We start from the raw sequence: 17,157 nt of genomic DNA, 5'->3' as shown, positions 1-17,157 counted from the left end.
AGTTAATAAGTTTTTTTTTCTTTTTTTTTGGGGGGGGGGGGGGGGTAACTAACTATTTAAAATCAATTATTATATTGATTTTAAAAACTTAATTATTTCAAAATGAACCAATACCCCCTGCTGTCTCTCTGTTTTTTCTTTTTTTTTTCTTTTTTTTTTTTCTTTTTTTTTTTTTTTTTACAAATGGTACAAAGTCAAACCAGTATTTAACGAATAAAACAGATTGAAGCGAAATAAATTCATAGTACATAAATAAAATAAAATAAATGAATAATGAAAAAAATTATTAATAAAATATCAATGTATTTATTTTTGAAATTGAAAATACAACAAATAAATGAATCATTTATATCTGCAAAAAATTGTGTTTCTTTAGTTTAATTTTATATAAACACTTGCATCTGTAGATGTGCTACAAAGTATTTCATTAGCGTATTAAAACGACTTTTCATTATTTTAAGTACATAATGGATATCAAAATAATCGTCTCATTATGCACAATATTAATCTGTCAATTAGATTTTTGATACTTTGTTTTGATTTTAAAAAATCGGTTTTCAAAACCCTTACACGGTTCTGAAACAACATCAAAGCCATTGATGTTTACCAGTAATTAACTCGGGATACACAGTCATGACACCTTTTATCTTTTTTCACTGACCGCTATACCTTGTTTATGTTGTGGCAGGACGACCGTGTGTAGTTTACAGCTGTTTGAAATAACATTTTCTCTTTGTATGAGAACTTTTTTTTCAATCAAAACAAAATAAAAGTATCAAAGAAGCTATTGACGGGTAAAGATTGTGCATAATGAGATGATTATTTTGATATCCGTCATGGAAGTAAAATAATTAAAAGCCGATTTAAAATCCTTCAAAAATACTTTGATACATATTCTTTTGTAAATAAAATATCAATCTATTTATTTTTTGAAATTGAAAATACAACAAATTAATGAATCATTTATATCTGCAAGAAATTGTGTTTCTTTAGTTTTATTTTATATAAACACATGCATCCGTAGATGTGCTACAAAGTATTTTATTAGCGTATTAAAACTACTTTTTATTATTTTAAGTACATAATGGATATCAAAATAATCGTCTCATTATGCACAATATTAATCTGTCATTTACATTTTTGATACATTGATTTGATTGAAAAAATCGGTTTTCAAAACCCTAATACGATTCTGAAAGAACATCAAAGCCATTGATGTTTACCAGTAATTAACTCGGGGTACACAGTCATGACACCTATTGTCTTTCTCGCTGACCGCTATACCTTGTTTATGTTGTGTTCAGAGTGACCGTGTACAGTTTGCAACTGTTTGAAATAACATTTTCTCTTTGTATGAGTACTTAATTTATTTATTTTTTTTCAATCAAAACAAAATAAAAGTATCAAAGAAGCTATTGACGGGTAAAGATTGTGCATAATGAGACGATTATTTTGATATCCATCATGGAAGTAAAATAATTGAAAGCAGTTTAAATATGCTTCAAGAATACTTTGATACATATTTATCGTAAATCATTTTACATAGAATATGCCAAACAAATCCCATTTTCGGGTATATGATTATTAAGTTTCCTTGTATCGTCAATTTTAAAAATAAAAAAGATTGTTTTAATAATGATTAAATACATGCAGTTAATAAGTTTTTTTTTTATTTACTAAATATCTAAAATCAATTAATGTATTGGTTTTAAACAATAAAATATTCTAAAATGCACCAATACCCCCTGCTGACTCTTTTTCTTACAAATGGTACAAAGTCAAACCAGTATTTAATGAATAAAACAGATTACAGTGAAATAAATATATAGTAGATAAATAAAATAAAATAAAAAAAAAATGAAATAATTATAAATAAAATATCTATTTATTTTTGAAAATGAAAATACAACAAATAAGTCAATCATTTATATCCGCGAGAAATTGTTTTTCTTTAGTTTTGTTTTATTCATGTTTTATTAATTTAGTAATGGTGTGACTTTCTACCTTTTGTAAGAAAACAAAAAAGAAGAAAAGAAAGCAGGGGTACTGGCGCATTTTGGAATATTTCAGTTTTTAAAATCAATACAATAATTGATTTTAAATAGTTAGTAAATAAACAAATAAATAAACTAATTAACTGCATGTATTTAATCATTATAAAAACAGTGTTTTTATTTTTAAAATTGACGATACAAGAAAACTAAATAATCATATACCCGAAAATGGGATTTGGCATATTCTATGTAAACTGATTTACGATAAATATGTATCAAAGTATTTTTGAAGCATATTAAATCTGCTTTTAATTATTTTACTTCCATGATGGATATCAAAATAATCGTCTCATTTTCCACAATCTTAACCCGTCAATAGTTTTTTTGATACATGTACTTTAATTTTGTTTTGATTGAAAAAATCAGTTCTCATACAAAGAGAAAATGTTATTTCAAACAGGTGCAAACTGTACACGGTCACTCTGAACACAACATAAACAAGGTATAGCGGTCAGCGAGAAAGACAATAGGTGTCACGACTGTGTACCCCGAGTTAATTACTGGTAAACATCAATGGCTTTGATGTTGTTTCAGAACCGTGTTAGGGTTTTGAAAACCGATTTTTAATCAAATTAATGTATCAAAATTGTAAATGACAGATTAATATTGTGCATAATGAGACGATTATTTTGATATCCATCATGGACTTTAAGTAATAAAAAGTCGTTTTAATACGCTAATAAAATACTTTGTAGCATATTTCAGCAAATAAATAAATAAAACTAATTAAATAAATTTTGGGGATATAAATTTATTTATTTATTTATTTATTTATTTATTATTTATTTATTTATTTATTTATTTATTTATTCATTCTTAATTCAGTCGATTTGTAGATTTATTCACATAAGAAAATAAATAAATATAGTAGATTTTTAGTTTATCTAATAATTTTTATTTATTGAATAGACATTTATTTTATTAATGCATTTATATATCATTGCTTTCAATTAATTTTTTATTCATTTAATTCTTTGGGAAAACAAAATATCCCACGCATTGATTCGATAATGTATTCCCAAATGTTTCAATCTAGTTCTTTTACCAAGACAGTTAAAAGCTCAAAGATGTTTCAAAGTAGATCAAATAAAAAATGAAAAAGTTTATAAATATATATAAAAGGTTAATAAACCACAATGTATATGCCGTCTACTATCACAAGATGAAATAAACTGGTAATTTATTTCTTCTTTAGAATGATGCAATTCTCTGCCGTTCTCCCCTGGAAATGCTACCAAACTAAAAAAAATCACATTGATACCAGTGATAGAAACTAAATTACAGGGTATTTATATTAGTTAAGGCATTTAAAATGTGTTAACTATTTACTAAGTCTATATTTTGAAAAAAATACTTAAAGTTTTCAAGACTATATCATTTTCCACTCTTAAATGCAACAAAAATATTTTTTAAACTCCTTTTCTTGGCCAAAATAAATGTCAGGGGACGACAGGGAGTAGACAGGGAAGGCAGGGACAACGACAGGGACTGGACAGGGAGATCAGAGAATGTCAGGGGACGACAGGGAGTAGACAGGGAAGGCAGGGACAACGACAGGGGACGACAGGGACTGGACAGGGAGAGCAGGGACAACGACAGGGGATCATAGGAGAAAGTCAGGGAGAGACAGGAAAATGTCAGGGACTGACAGGGGGACAACAGGGGATTTTTTGGAATCTAAGGGGATATTTAATTCAGTAGTGATAAATAAAGCAATTCTAAAGGGTTGATTTTTTATGCAACTTCTATCACTTACATCATTTAATGGATTTTTTTTCTAAATAAAAGAAGACATTTTACTAGCTGAAAGATCTGAACGATTGAAAATCTTTGAAAAATCGATGTAGAATTCAAATTATTTTTTTGTCTAATATAGTATTCTATAAAATGACTTATTATTTTATTTCCAACACTTTATAAATTTACTGGAACGTTCTAAGATTTAAAATTCCAATGAAGGAAATATTTTCCAGGGTAACTAATACATAGTAAGTTATTGATTATATGGTGAAGTATTGTATTTGTCAGGCATATTGCATTGAGATGCAAAGACGAGCCCAACAAAAGATGCTTTCAATTTCATCAATAATTTAGTAGCTATTTAAAGGAAAAAAAACAGATGTGTCATGTTGTAAAATTTGAATGTACCAAGTGACAGTAAATATAAACGTTTGTCACGTTTGCTGTGTTGCAGTAGATGCTGGCTCAAAAACGATCCCTTAAATTTACTTCTCAAGGGTCCTGAGTGCCGAGTATAGGTCAAAATATGCAGTTCTGGTGATGCCTCCTTGAGTGAAAAGTAAACCACAAACAAAGTTACCGGTATTTCACACGTAAATGTAAATAAAAGGTCTTGTTTGATAGGTATGTCATGTGACATCAACAACAGTTTAAAAAGTGGGATAAGAAGAAGGTACGGTTTGGGCTTTATTGTGCCCTAAAACTTTCATTTTCTTAAAAGTTATAAAATTGGCTTTTACAATTCTTGAGTAGATGATATGAAGATAAATCATTAAAGAATATGGCATGAAAGAGCACCATTCTGCAAATATGACGTCACTTATTTGGTACATTTCCAAGTTAAATGCAGAAAAGCCTTGGAATGACTCGTTTCTGTGCTTATTTTCCTTTAGAAAATAATGTCTCCCACCGTCGCTCGCTTCAATTATTGGATATGTTATGTAAACTGCTTTTAAAAAATCACATATCTCAAAATCTTTGTGGGCGACAGTTGGCAGAGTATGTTTTCTGAAAGGAAATGCCACTGAAAATTGATGTCTTCTACAATTTTTTAGGAAAATACGGTAAAATGCACAAGTTAATGTCACAATTAACATTTAGCAGGTCATATAAGAAAAACGATTTATGTGTTCTTACAGCATGGAATTCCCATGATTCAGAAATAGTGAATTTGAATTTCTTATATCACTTTCATATTTTTGAAAAATATAGGGCTTAATGTTCATTGAAAATTGGCCTTGTTCTTTATGCAACGTTTCTAACTATCATTGATCCCCTTGGCATTCCCAAAAGCTAGACAGTGATTCAATTTTAAAAAAATTCCATTAAGGGTGATAAAAAAAGAATTGGTCGTTAACACATCACAAGTTATATTTAATAATTTTAGTTGAACATTTGGAAATAGAGCACATATAAAATCAATGCATCAGGTAGAAATAACAGATGATGGACCAGATAAAAACAGCAGGTTGTTATTTCCATTGTCGGATGGGACCATCTTTTTAAATCGCATCCTAATGTGTTTCATTCTCAAATATATTATGTAAGAATGCATTGTGTACATTACAGTTTCTTATAAATATTGCATAATTATTTATAAACTATGTCTTGTGTGAATTGCTTTGTATTATTTGTATTTACATATGCATATGACTCGATTATACTTTGTCTTCTTCGTGTTGACATATGCATATACAGGTGACTTTCGATGGCTCGAACTCCGATCTCTCGAAGTAAACCTCCGGTCCCGTTTTTTTCCTCTATATAACTAATCAAATTTACTCCTGATCTCTCGTACTTCTATCTCTCGAAACTCTCAATCTCTCGAACCAAACCCTTGGTCCCGTTTACACATATTTCATTGAATTTTACTCTTTATCTCTCGAAGTTTTTATTGCGCGTGTATACACGCCGATCAAGCGTAAAATTGAGCCTGGACTTACCTGAAAAACAGTGAACGACTGGGGCTGGCATGGAGGTGTTAATTGGCTGTTTACATAATAGATGACACTATACCTGTGGGTCGTTCATGTGTTGATATAATTAATTGGTTATTATTGGTAAATTATAAACGAATTCACAACTTATTTTGACTTTAAACCGAGACGATAATATTTAGAAAATAAATTCTTTATAGACGTTTGTTTCAATAATTTCCCATAGACTATGAACTTTAATTGGAATCTACATAATCCCAGTATGGCATTTATTGCACAAGAAATTTCTTTCTCAAGGACTGAATACTGATTAAGAAAAATCTGGTGAACACTGGTGAAGGACCCGATCAAGCCGCGGAATAGCCAAACCAACAATTGCTATCCGCGGGTTTCATATTATCGTGAAATAAGAACAAATAAATATTGAAACTTCAGGAAATCGTTGTATTTATTCGAAATACGATCGTTGTTGTTGATATCAAGTATATTACCTGTAAAATACGATTGAAAACGTGCAATAACTTTATTTACATATACTTCCGGTATCTATAATAGTAGAACATCGATGATCGGAACTGAAAATTCCGGATTTTATTTACTTTCTATCTCTCGAACCCCTCGATCTCTCGAACTTTTCTTGCGGTCCCTTGAACTTCGAGAGATCGAAAGTCACCTGTAACTTGTTATATTATTTTGTCATTATATTTAAAGAAATAAACGACCTCTTCTTTTCCTCTAATGAATATTCTGTCTTGTCTTTAATAAGGAAGTTATGTTAACTAGGTATACATACAACATATTTATGATAATATAGCAATTATGGGTACTGTTTTTTTTTCTATTTTGTATTTGGCACCTTTTCTTTAAATAGAACAGTCGTTCGTGTTCTCTGCGCATGCCCAATTTCTAGCAACATTCGCCATTTTTATCAATTCACAGAGGAATTCCTTTTAAAAAAAAAGTAGCCACCGCCCTTTCCACCTCCCGCAATTTTTGAACATTTTCTGTGTAAAAAAAATATCTATTTACTAAAGCCTTCATATATAGTATTATGACAGGTGTGCTCCATCTTTTCAATCACATTCTGTATATTATGTAAAATTATTGTGTGAACTGTACATCACATTTTAATAAATATTGCGTAATTGTTTGTAAAATGTATCTAGTTTGATTCGCTTTGTATAATTTGTATTCACACATACATGTACATATGACTTGTTTGATTATTCTGTCACTTACTTTTACTTAATCAATAAATGACCTCTTCTATTCCTCTTCTGAATGTTATGTCTCGTCTTTAAAAATGAGGTAATGTTTGTTAATCAGGTGCCCATAAATGAATATAACGTTAGTCGTTCGATTGAACTAATTGTCATCATTTGGGATACATGAGGCTGATTAATTTTATGGAAATTAAGGCTGATTAATTTTATGGAAATTAAGGCTGATTAATTTTATGGAAATTAATCCTTTGATTAAAATATATCCTTTGATAATGATAAAACAATACTTTGTTTTAATCAAAACAAACTCGTGATTTGTGTATTTTTTTTTAAATCAGCGTGTTTTTTTATTATTGAACACTTAAGTTACATGTATATACAATAGCACTTTTGTATTACAAAACTTAAAGATGAAACTTCTTATGCTTTATTTCTCAGAATCTAACATGAGCCTGGGGAAAAACAAAGATGAAACATGGTAGGAGTCTTTTCACTATTTTTCATTATAAATTCATGGTTTAAAGTAATTAATTATTTAAGGAGCAATGACCCATTTCTTGGAGAAATAACTTTCAAACCTTTCAAATTTTATTAAGATTTAATTGTTTAGTCAAAATAGATAAAGCACTCACTCCATGATCGGAAGGTCTTGTGTTCGAAACACGGTCGCGACTGACGTTGAGTGAAAAATTCTCCAATGGGATGTAAAACAGCATTCAATCAATCGTATCCATATACCGAAGCCCGTTTAACACCTTTCAGATAATGCATTTCAATAAAAGAACTATTCTAAACTTTGTAAGTGGATTTATTTCGGTATACATTTCAAGAATTCGTTATAAGGCATCAAATATAATCTAATTCATGAATTGGTTTGATTTTATACTTGATACAAATTAAATTATGTATATCTGTTCGTAAAAAACTTACAGCAAAATCAACTTAACCATGTTTATCATTTTTCACTTTTTTTTTCAACCAAATGAAAACCCTTACAATTTTGACTGAAAACTTTAACTTGCTATTAGACGTACCTTATACATATAAATTAATGCATAATAATGTGACTGAAAAGACTTCGCTTCTTTTTTCTTACATAAATTTTTTTTGTGCATTGCATTATTTTTTTCATATCGTTATGAACCTCATATTTTAAATATATTATTATATATTTTAAACTTTCTGTTCACTGTGTCTTTTTTTCTTCACATGATTAGGCATAAAATAAATTATAGTAAAAGGAAGTCTCGTTTTTTGATCCATGTTTTTCACTTGAATGCTTTCGTTGTTGACATACATGTATATTAATATTAAGATTAGTTTGAGTTAAAAAAAAAACAGTAACACTTCAATTCCAATCAATGCAGAAAGTCATTGTCACTTGTACATTGTATATCAATTATTTTTTAAAAATAATACCGCATATTTGAGTTCATCTCACAATATGCGCCGTTATCAAAGCTCTATCCTTTTATTATATGTCATCATTCACCTCCTTTTTGTGGAAAAAACTAATAAATGTGATAAGCCGGAATTTATTTATCCATCCATACAGTGTCGGTACTTAGTCACTAGGTTTACGGGTTATCTCCCCTTTTCTATGCATCAATGAAAGTGAAAGGTGGGTGATGAAAGTATCCGATTTATGTTTTTGTATTATGAAATATTTTATAATAATTTCCAGTTTTTAAAGTTAAGTTTCAGTCAAAGAAGTAAAACAGATGATCTTATTAACATTGATATTGCTCGATGGCAAGTATTTTATTGGATTGAAACAGATCGATTTGCCACCCGTCCATGCTTTAAACACTGGCACATGGTACAAGATTACAATGTGGTAATAATAACCAACTTCATCAGCAGATTTTGAATGAATAAAAACTTACTTAGTGAAATAATCTATAAACAAAATGAGCTAATGTAAAAATAGGTATGAACTTCAACTTTATTCGGTCCATGTTATTCAAGGTCATTTGCCATTAAACATCCGTACACATGGTGGCCTATATTTAGTTACTTAGATTCCTTTAGTCTATCTTTAGGGGATTTAAAAATGGGAATATCCATAATTATAATTCTTACAGTATGAGTATGCTTTTGTAACTTTGGGTTTGGTGCAATTTATCAGTTTATTTAAAATATTGAGTGATTTTTAAAAAAAATAAATAAATGTTCAAGGAAAGGGTTACCCTAGCATTGCCTTACTAGTTTACCTTTTGTCCTAAAAACAGTGAATAAATAAAATAAAAAATAAAAAAAAGAAATACAGATTGAGAAGTAATAAAAGTTTGACAAATCTTTAGAAATGTTATTTAGCTAGATTCACAAAGGGACATAACTCTAATCAAAGTTTATAAATTTCAATCAAGGCCATTCAACTTTAACAGGGGTCCAAAGAGAGGCATGAAAGATATGCAATTGCGACAAAGGCAGTAATCAATTGTGAAATAAAATAGTTTGAAGTAAAATACATAACAAGTTTTGGTGCTTTTGAATGTAACATTACAATAATGCATTTTATGATATGAATGAAACATCAAGTAAGATGTGTATTTGTATTATACATATTTACAGTTGTACACATGCTATATGACAAAACTCAAGGTAAGTAAATATGAATGATGACTAAAAAAGTAAATAGATTTTGAGTCAAAAAATTCAGTTGGATGGAAGCATTACAATCAACAATTCAGGCTGTAAAATCTGGGAGGCATACCCGACATAGGTAACATGCACCAGAGTTGAATTGTACATTGTCTGTCAAATCCACATAATAATAATATATTAGGACCAGCAGCATCCTCACCTATTCGGATATCACTTCTCTTAAGGGGCTTGATAGGGAGGACAACTTCAGATTCAACAAGAACAATAACAATGTGGGCATAGTAATTTAGGACCTCAATGGTTCATTAGTGACAGTTGATATAAATAGGATTCCCCAAATTTTATTTTGATTAACTACATGTAATATCTAGCAAGGCTAGCTAATATTTTGCTGGTTAATATATATCAAAGGGTTCTGATTAAGTAAGATGGGGCTAAGGGCATGTTTCGCATATATTCCGTGCTAAGGGCATGTTTCGCATATATTCCGTGTTGTCATTTTGGTCAATGGTGTAGTTAAAATTATACATAAAGAAAATAAAAGAAGGCCATTCTGTTCGTTCCTTGGAAGCCGTCTCCAGTGTACATGAGCATAATCATGAATTTCTCTAACAGCGCCTTTACCTTAATTGAGAAGGTTTGATGATAACACAATATAAACATATATTTAAAGGGACTGGGTGGTTGTGGCCATGTTTAGGCTATTTGGATCTCCTTTAGAAGAAGAGCTCAATAAAGATGTAACTGATCAAATTTTAAAGCTAAAATTTATGAAATTTTTCTGTGCCAAGTGATAGTTGACAGCTTAAGATATCATATCCCAAAATTTAAAATATATCTGGTGGTTAATAATTGTTGACCCCTAGCCTCCTTAATGTCTTATCACCCCTTAACAGCATAAAGGCCTTGTATCCTATAAAGTGGTGTTTAGTAAATGAAAAGTTTTGTACCATCTTAAGTTAACATGAAAAATCAGGTAAACTTATTTTACTAATTTATTATATATAGATTATTTCACAAATGTTGATTATTTACACAGAGATTAATTTCAGCATGGGCTTTTATTTCCTGACAATGTTCTAAAAACATGGGTCTAGTCACTTGTTTAATATCTATACAAGAAGAGAACTTTGGGTATTGAAATACAATTCTACAAATAAAAGACTATAAAAAGAAGTTATATAATAATAATTTATAGGCTAATTGAAGCACTGTGAAATAAATAAATTGTCAAGAGTATTAGGAAATTAACATAATTAACATTTATTCCTTTGAGTTATCTTTCTCATTAGGGAAAGTGAACCTTAAAATAGGAATTGCAACTCAAATTTCCTGAACTTTTACCAATTTTACGTGTTATTCAATTTGCCATTGGGAATGAAGGACAATTTACAGAGTTCTTCAGGTGCTACAGTCAATGCATATGCAGGCTCATTTGAACACAGCTCACAGTGCTGGTACTTTCTATGTATTTTCCTAATATGGCATATGCTGTATGAATGGTCATGCAACAATAATAAATAAATCAATAAATAAATAAAATAGAAAGGGTTACAATGAGACTTATAAGGTTCAAATTGGGGCTTTTTGTCAGTGTTGGTTTCTGCTGTGTCTCTAAGTTGTTAAGATTTGCTATTTCACACAGATAAAAGTTGCTTTAGTTAAAATTCTATATTCACAGTTTTTAAACTCGCAAAGGGTAAGTTGTTTAGGTAACTAGTTTTCTTTATCACTAATAAGCACTAAAGGCGAGATTACCTAACTACCTAACAGCAGGGGGGGGGGGGTTAACACGTATTATTCCACAGGCTAGGCTACAATCCAAACCATTTCCTACAATATTTTCTTTTTAATAGTATGTGCTTACTGTTGGAAATTAAGACACATATGCATATCTCAGGGGGCATTTTCCCATTGATAATATCAGTTCAAACCCAGGTGCCATTTGCATGTAATATGATAGGTGTTTATCTCTCATCTGAGCAGTTACATGTAGCATAATTATTTTATGTTACTTTACACATTTATCTCATTTGGGATTAAGATGCATTAGTCGGTGCATATATATGTACATGCAGTTTACATTCATGCATTAGCTAGTGGGTACAAATACAGGTTAGCTAGGGGATACAAATACAAATCCACATGTGTGTAGGAGTTACAAGATTCATAGTACTAAGATAAGATAAACTTCTCCAGCATTTTAGGGTATTAGATATAGGATAGGTTTCCACTGACTAAGCATATTAATTTTTATGCTCTCTATCATATATCCATTTTCTACAGCCTTAAAAAGAGTTTGAAGTCTATTATTTAAATAACCTATTCCATAACATATTTTTGAGGGGGGGGGGGCTTAAGGTGTGAAAAGATCATGCATTTTTGATAGAGCATCAGCTGGGAAGGGGTTTAGAATAAAGGATTTAGTCATAGGTGCCTTCAATGTCTGCTGCAGTCCAACTACATTTACAAATGAGCAGTAAAATACAAAGTCCTCCATTGTGTGTCTTAGTTTGAAAGGTACTTATTAATACAAGATTTAATCAATTTTAAATGGTCCTTTGAAGAGTTCGCTTTCAAAATAAGTGGTACAGGTATAACATCATTCTCTCAGAACTGGCAAGATACATAATCAAACATCACAAAACATGTTCTGTAGTTTACAAATCGGGCATTTGAACACTTTTAAAATTATTGTCAAGAATACAGGAATAGCATAATCATGCTGAAAGGGAAAGGGGGGGGGGGGTTAAAGAGTAAAGGTGCTCATTCATCTTGTTTCTAATCTCTGCATGAAAGTATTTTATCACCTAAAAAATAAATAAGAAATAAAATTCAAATTTATAAACAAATAAATAAAAAGGGGGGGGGGGGAATCTAAATAAAACGTATTTTCTACATAATTTTCTTACATTAGTCCAGGTAGTAGTTCTCTCTTGCCAGCTGGATATTAATAATGGAATTTGAGACCCAAAGCAATATACAAGTAACTTGGAAAGATATAAATTCAGGAGGGGGGGGGGGCGCTAGGCCCAATTAATTTGAAGGGAGACCAGAATTATTTTAATGCAGGATAGTTCTACAGTGGGTTGGCAATGAGAGAGAGTGATGTTCACGATGGATGGGTTGCTGAGGGTTTTGAGTAGGCTAGGAGTCCATGGTGGGTGGTTAAATTGAAGTTGCCTACCCCCACCAGGTGGCGGTGGGCACCTACGGTGCCCATGTGGCGAAATCGTCACCTTCAATTTAACCATTGAACTGTTGATTTTGTTGACTTTTTGTGGTTGATGATGATATATGTGATGGTTGATGTTGATATATGTGATGTTGACTTTGAAAATTATATCTTATACAATTTAAAGCTAAAGCAAAATAATATAATTATAAAAGATAATTTGTGTTGAAATGTGTCCGTAGCACGAATGAGGTCAACCCAGCGTGCTACTTTTCCCGTTAGGGAGGGCACAACTTATGTTGATGTTGGGGATACGCCATTTTGCCGGCTGCCCCACTGTTGTGTAGACCACTGTGGACAATACCTGCCAACTCGAATAAAACATTAAACTGAAATACGTAGCATTTGTTTATTATATACATAGGTCTTTGATAATACCGCATATTTGAGTTCATCTCACAATATGCGCCGTTATCAAAGCTCTATCCTTTTATTATATGTCATCATTCACCTCCTTTTTGTGGAAAAAACTAATAAATGTGATAAGCCGGAATTTATTTATCCATCCATACAGTGTCGGTACTTAGTCACTAGGTTTACGGGTTATCTCCCCTTTTCTATGCATCAATGAAAGTGAAAGGTGGGTGATGAAAGTATCCGATTTATGTTTTTGTATTATGAAATACCCTCCCACCTCAACCCTTGAGCTAGGTGTTAAGTATATACCCTTTCTCCTTTTGTTTGTTTAAATAACGTTTTTCATTGTTTTACATGGTTTGGCTATACCAAATTTATTAGAGTTATGCAAATGTTATTGAGAATCTTTTTCTGCTGTGGGTTTTTGTTTTTGTCTTTTCAGATATTACAGATTTCGTTGAAGGAGACTAACGATGCTGATCTGAATTGCCTGCTATTTCCGTATTCTGGGACCTTTGGAATGATCTCTGGCCGAATACCATGCATGACAAGGGTCAACTTGGCGAATTATCCATTCGAGGAGTTCGGGGAAAGACAGTAAACTATACTTCACAGTGGTCGTATTGGCGAAATCGTCACCTTCAATTTAACCATTGAACTGTTGATTTTGTTGACTTTTTGTGGTTGATGATGATATATGTGATGGTTGATGTTGATATATGTGATGTTGACTTTGAAAATTATATCTTATACAATTTAAAGCTAAAGCAAAATAATATAATTATAAAAGATAATTTGTGTTGAAATGTGTCCGTAGCACGAATGAGGTCAACCCAGCGTTCTACTTTTCCCGTTAGGGAGGGCACAACTTATGTTGATGTTGGGGGTACGCCATTTTGCCGGCTGCCCCACTGTTGTGTAGACCACTGTGGACAATACCTGCCAACTCGAATAAAACATTAAACTGAAATACGTAGCATTTGTTTATTATATACATGTACATAGGTCTTTGATAATGAGAATAACGAAAATAATTAAACTGAATGTTTTGGTTTAGTTGTTGAAACATTGGTAGCTTTATGCCTTCTGTGCCATCATGTTGTCAGCGTTTCAAATAGACTGTAAGTATTGTTTAAACTTGTTTTTGTATTTAACTATTCAGCTATTTCATTAAGTTTTTTTGGCATATATTTACATTTTCTGGAAAATGAAGTATATAGAGATAACGAACAGTATTCAAGCTCAAAAGTCCACAAAACAGGAGCAGGGAAAACATTTGATTTCAAAACACGAGATGTGTTATCAGGTGCCATGGAGGAGTAATAACATTTATATGACAAGTTTTAATTATTAGGTATGTAAAAAACAATCAATGAATTTCAAATTTGAACAAAATATGCTTTTCTCCAGACAATGTATTGAAAGAGCCAAAGATTTTTACAACAAGATTAGTAACACCACAACATTTTATCAAGTTTTGAAAGTAAGTGTAGACATTTTATAGCTTTGAATATTTAGTATTACAGAGTTCAACTGTAGAATGAGATTTTTATATATTTTAGAATAAATTTATCATAATACAAGATAACATTAAGAACCAATAAAAAACCATTGTTCTTACATCTTTTAGAAAAAGTATCATTGAGAAATATCAAAGAATGTTCCGAAGACTGTGTTGTAAAAGAAACATCGAGGGAGGATGTAACGTGCCTGAGGTATGAGGCTTTTATAATTGATCAAATTTCCAATGAAAGAGATAAATTTCATTGAAACCAATTTTTATGGTATATCCAGGTAATTTGTTAATTGGTAATCCTGGTTGATTTGGTAAGATAAATCCCTGTGTTGGTCAGCAAAATATTGCATTGCAGGGGCAAACAAGAGCACAACATAAGATGATTAAAGTTTCAACAATGCTTTAATTAACGTAATAAATGTAATACAGATGGCTGGATAACCAAATATTCAAACAATGGTGATGTAATACAGTTGGTCAGATCGGACGTCACATATTATGATTTGGTAACGTTAATATCATTTGGTAACGTATTATGATTTGGTAACATTATTATGATTTGGTAAAATGATGACTGTTAATTTTCCGTAATAAATCAATTAGGTCAAATTTAAACAATGGTAAAACTTCGTAGAGACTGTTGAATTCCTTAATAAATCTATTTGGTCAATATAATCTACAGTAAAAACTCCCCATTCGTTAGTTATATCAGTATTTACGTACAATTTCTATGAAAGTTGTTGAGCAGACGTTCTGCAGAGTCAAAGTGAAACATCAGTCTCCTTGGCGACCCTTATATAGGTTAAACTACCGGACATGCGCAGTGCGCTTTACCTAACCAAAAAGAAAGTATAGACCAAAATGGCAGACGATACTAACAACATCGCCTAAATGGGACAAACCATGAAAAATACGAACGATGTGACGCCGAATCGTAAAACAAATACATAGCAATAAACAATAAAGGTAAATTACATAAAAATGTACAATACATGTTGCGTAACAGTGAACAGTAATAAAATAATGACGTTCGAGGACGAAGTACAATAACCTTAACCCCCCTTCTAAATTGGACTTTTCCGAGTCGCCATGACCAAAAAGGAAAACAACGTGATCGACAGACACACATGAAAAACGGTATTTACGATCATTTTACAACCTGAACTGTAAGTTAAATGAAATAGACATTCATATATGAATTTATTTAATATGAAGAGACGGCCTTTTTAATTTTTTCCAGAGATACTAATCAAAGTATCTTAACAACATTCTTGAGATTTTCCTTCATAAAAAATATATATATTTTTAAAAATACATTTTCTTCAATTGTGGTTTTTAAAAAATAGTTTGTTTGTTTTTTCTAATAATACAACTTTTTGAAATTACTTTGTCTTGAATTGTTAATCAAAATAAGAGTTAAATGTAAATACTTAGTTATTACGAATGCGGATACAGTTACTTCAATATATGATATAATCTATATTTCATACACAATGGAAATCAAGTTATCAACTATGGCATCTATCCAATTTTCTATTTTCATTCGTATATAAGCAAACCGGTTGGGGAATATAACTTGTTAAGAAATGCGGCTCAAGTACATTATAAGACGAAAATAGTTCCATTTTTTTCCTCGTAAGAATATATATTATTGCATGTTCATTTATATTCATAAATGTACAAAACAAGATGAATTAGCATATTTTGCATATGAATTAAATGTAAATATTAATAAATATTTAGAGCCATTGTTGGTGAATTATACAAACCAACTGCATTCTTTATTGCATTCTGTATCGTCAACCAATTATTATATTAAATGGATCATAAATGTACAAAACAAGATATTTATCTTGCATATGAATTAATTTAAAAGATCATCTGTTCATACAAATGTTACTATGTTTGCTTAACAGGTCGACGGGTCGACAGGTAGACAGGTTGACAGGTTGACAGGTCGACAGGTAGACAGGTCGACAAGTAGACAGGTCAACGGGTTGACAGGTCGACAGGTAGACAGGTCAACGGGTTGACAGGTCGACGGGTTGATAGGTCGACAGGTCGACAGGTCGACGGGTTGACAGATCGGCATGTTTATTTAAATATGTAATTTTGTTGACCTGTCAACAAGTCGTCATAGGTTTGGATAGTCAAATGGAGATGTATACATTTAACTGTTAACAGACATTGCGCATATGAAAAGAAAATAAAAATTTCACTTTTAGGCATTCAATGTACATGTATCTTATGATATGATTGACCCCCCCCCCAAGATGATACTTGTAGTGATATAACTAAATAAATATACATTGAATTATACAAAAAAGCTATCGACCTGTCGTCCTGTCGACCTGTCAACCTGTCAACCTGTCGACCTGTCTACCTGTTGACCTGTCTATCTGTCGACCTGTCTACCTGTCGACCTGTCAGCCTGTCAAGTTGTAAAAAAGTTTGTTTATTATCAAAAATGGACATGTCAAACATGTAT

At 31.2% G+C, this 17,157-nt stretch overlaps 2 long non-coding RNA genes across 2 annotated transcripts in view; both read left to right on the top strand.

Moving 5' to 3' along the window:
* The window catches only part of LOC134247170 (uncharacterized), a 61,760-nt gene that overhangs the window by 18,897 nt on the left and 25,706 nt on the right, over positions 1-17,157 (top strand). The gene's annotated exons all lie outside the window — the stretch shown is intronic.
* On the top strand, positions 7,368-14,617 carry LOC134247171 (uncharacterized). The gene is made up of 3 exons (XR_009987778.1): positions 7,368-7,432; positions 14,211-14,274; positions 14,564-14,617. It is a non-coding gene; the product is annotated as an uncharacterized LOC134247171 (long non-coding RNA).

This window comes from Saccostrea cucullata, unplaced genomic scaffold (genome assembly GCF_032062105.1).
Source record: "Saccostrea cucullata isolate Sc308-1 unplaced genomic scaffold, CSIRO_AGI_Scuc_v1 ctg2056, whole genome shotgun sequence".
NCBI lineage: Eukaryota > Metazoa > Mollusca > Bivalvia > Ostreida > Ostreidae > Saccostrea > Saccostrea cuccullata.
The sequence above is the reverse complement of the archived record's forward strand: the minus strand, read 5'-3'. Positions and strand labels throughout refer to the sequence as shown.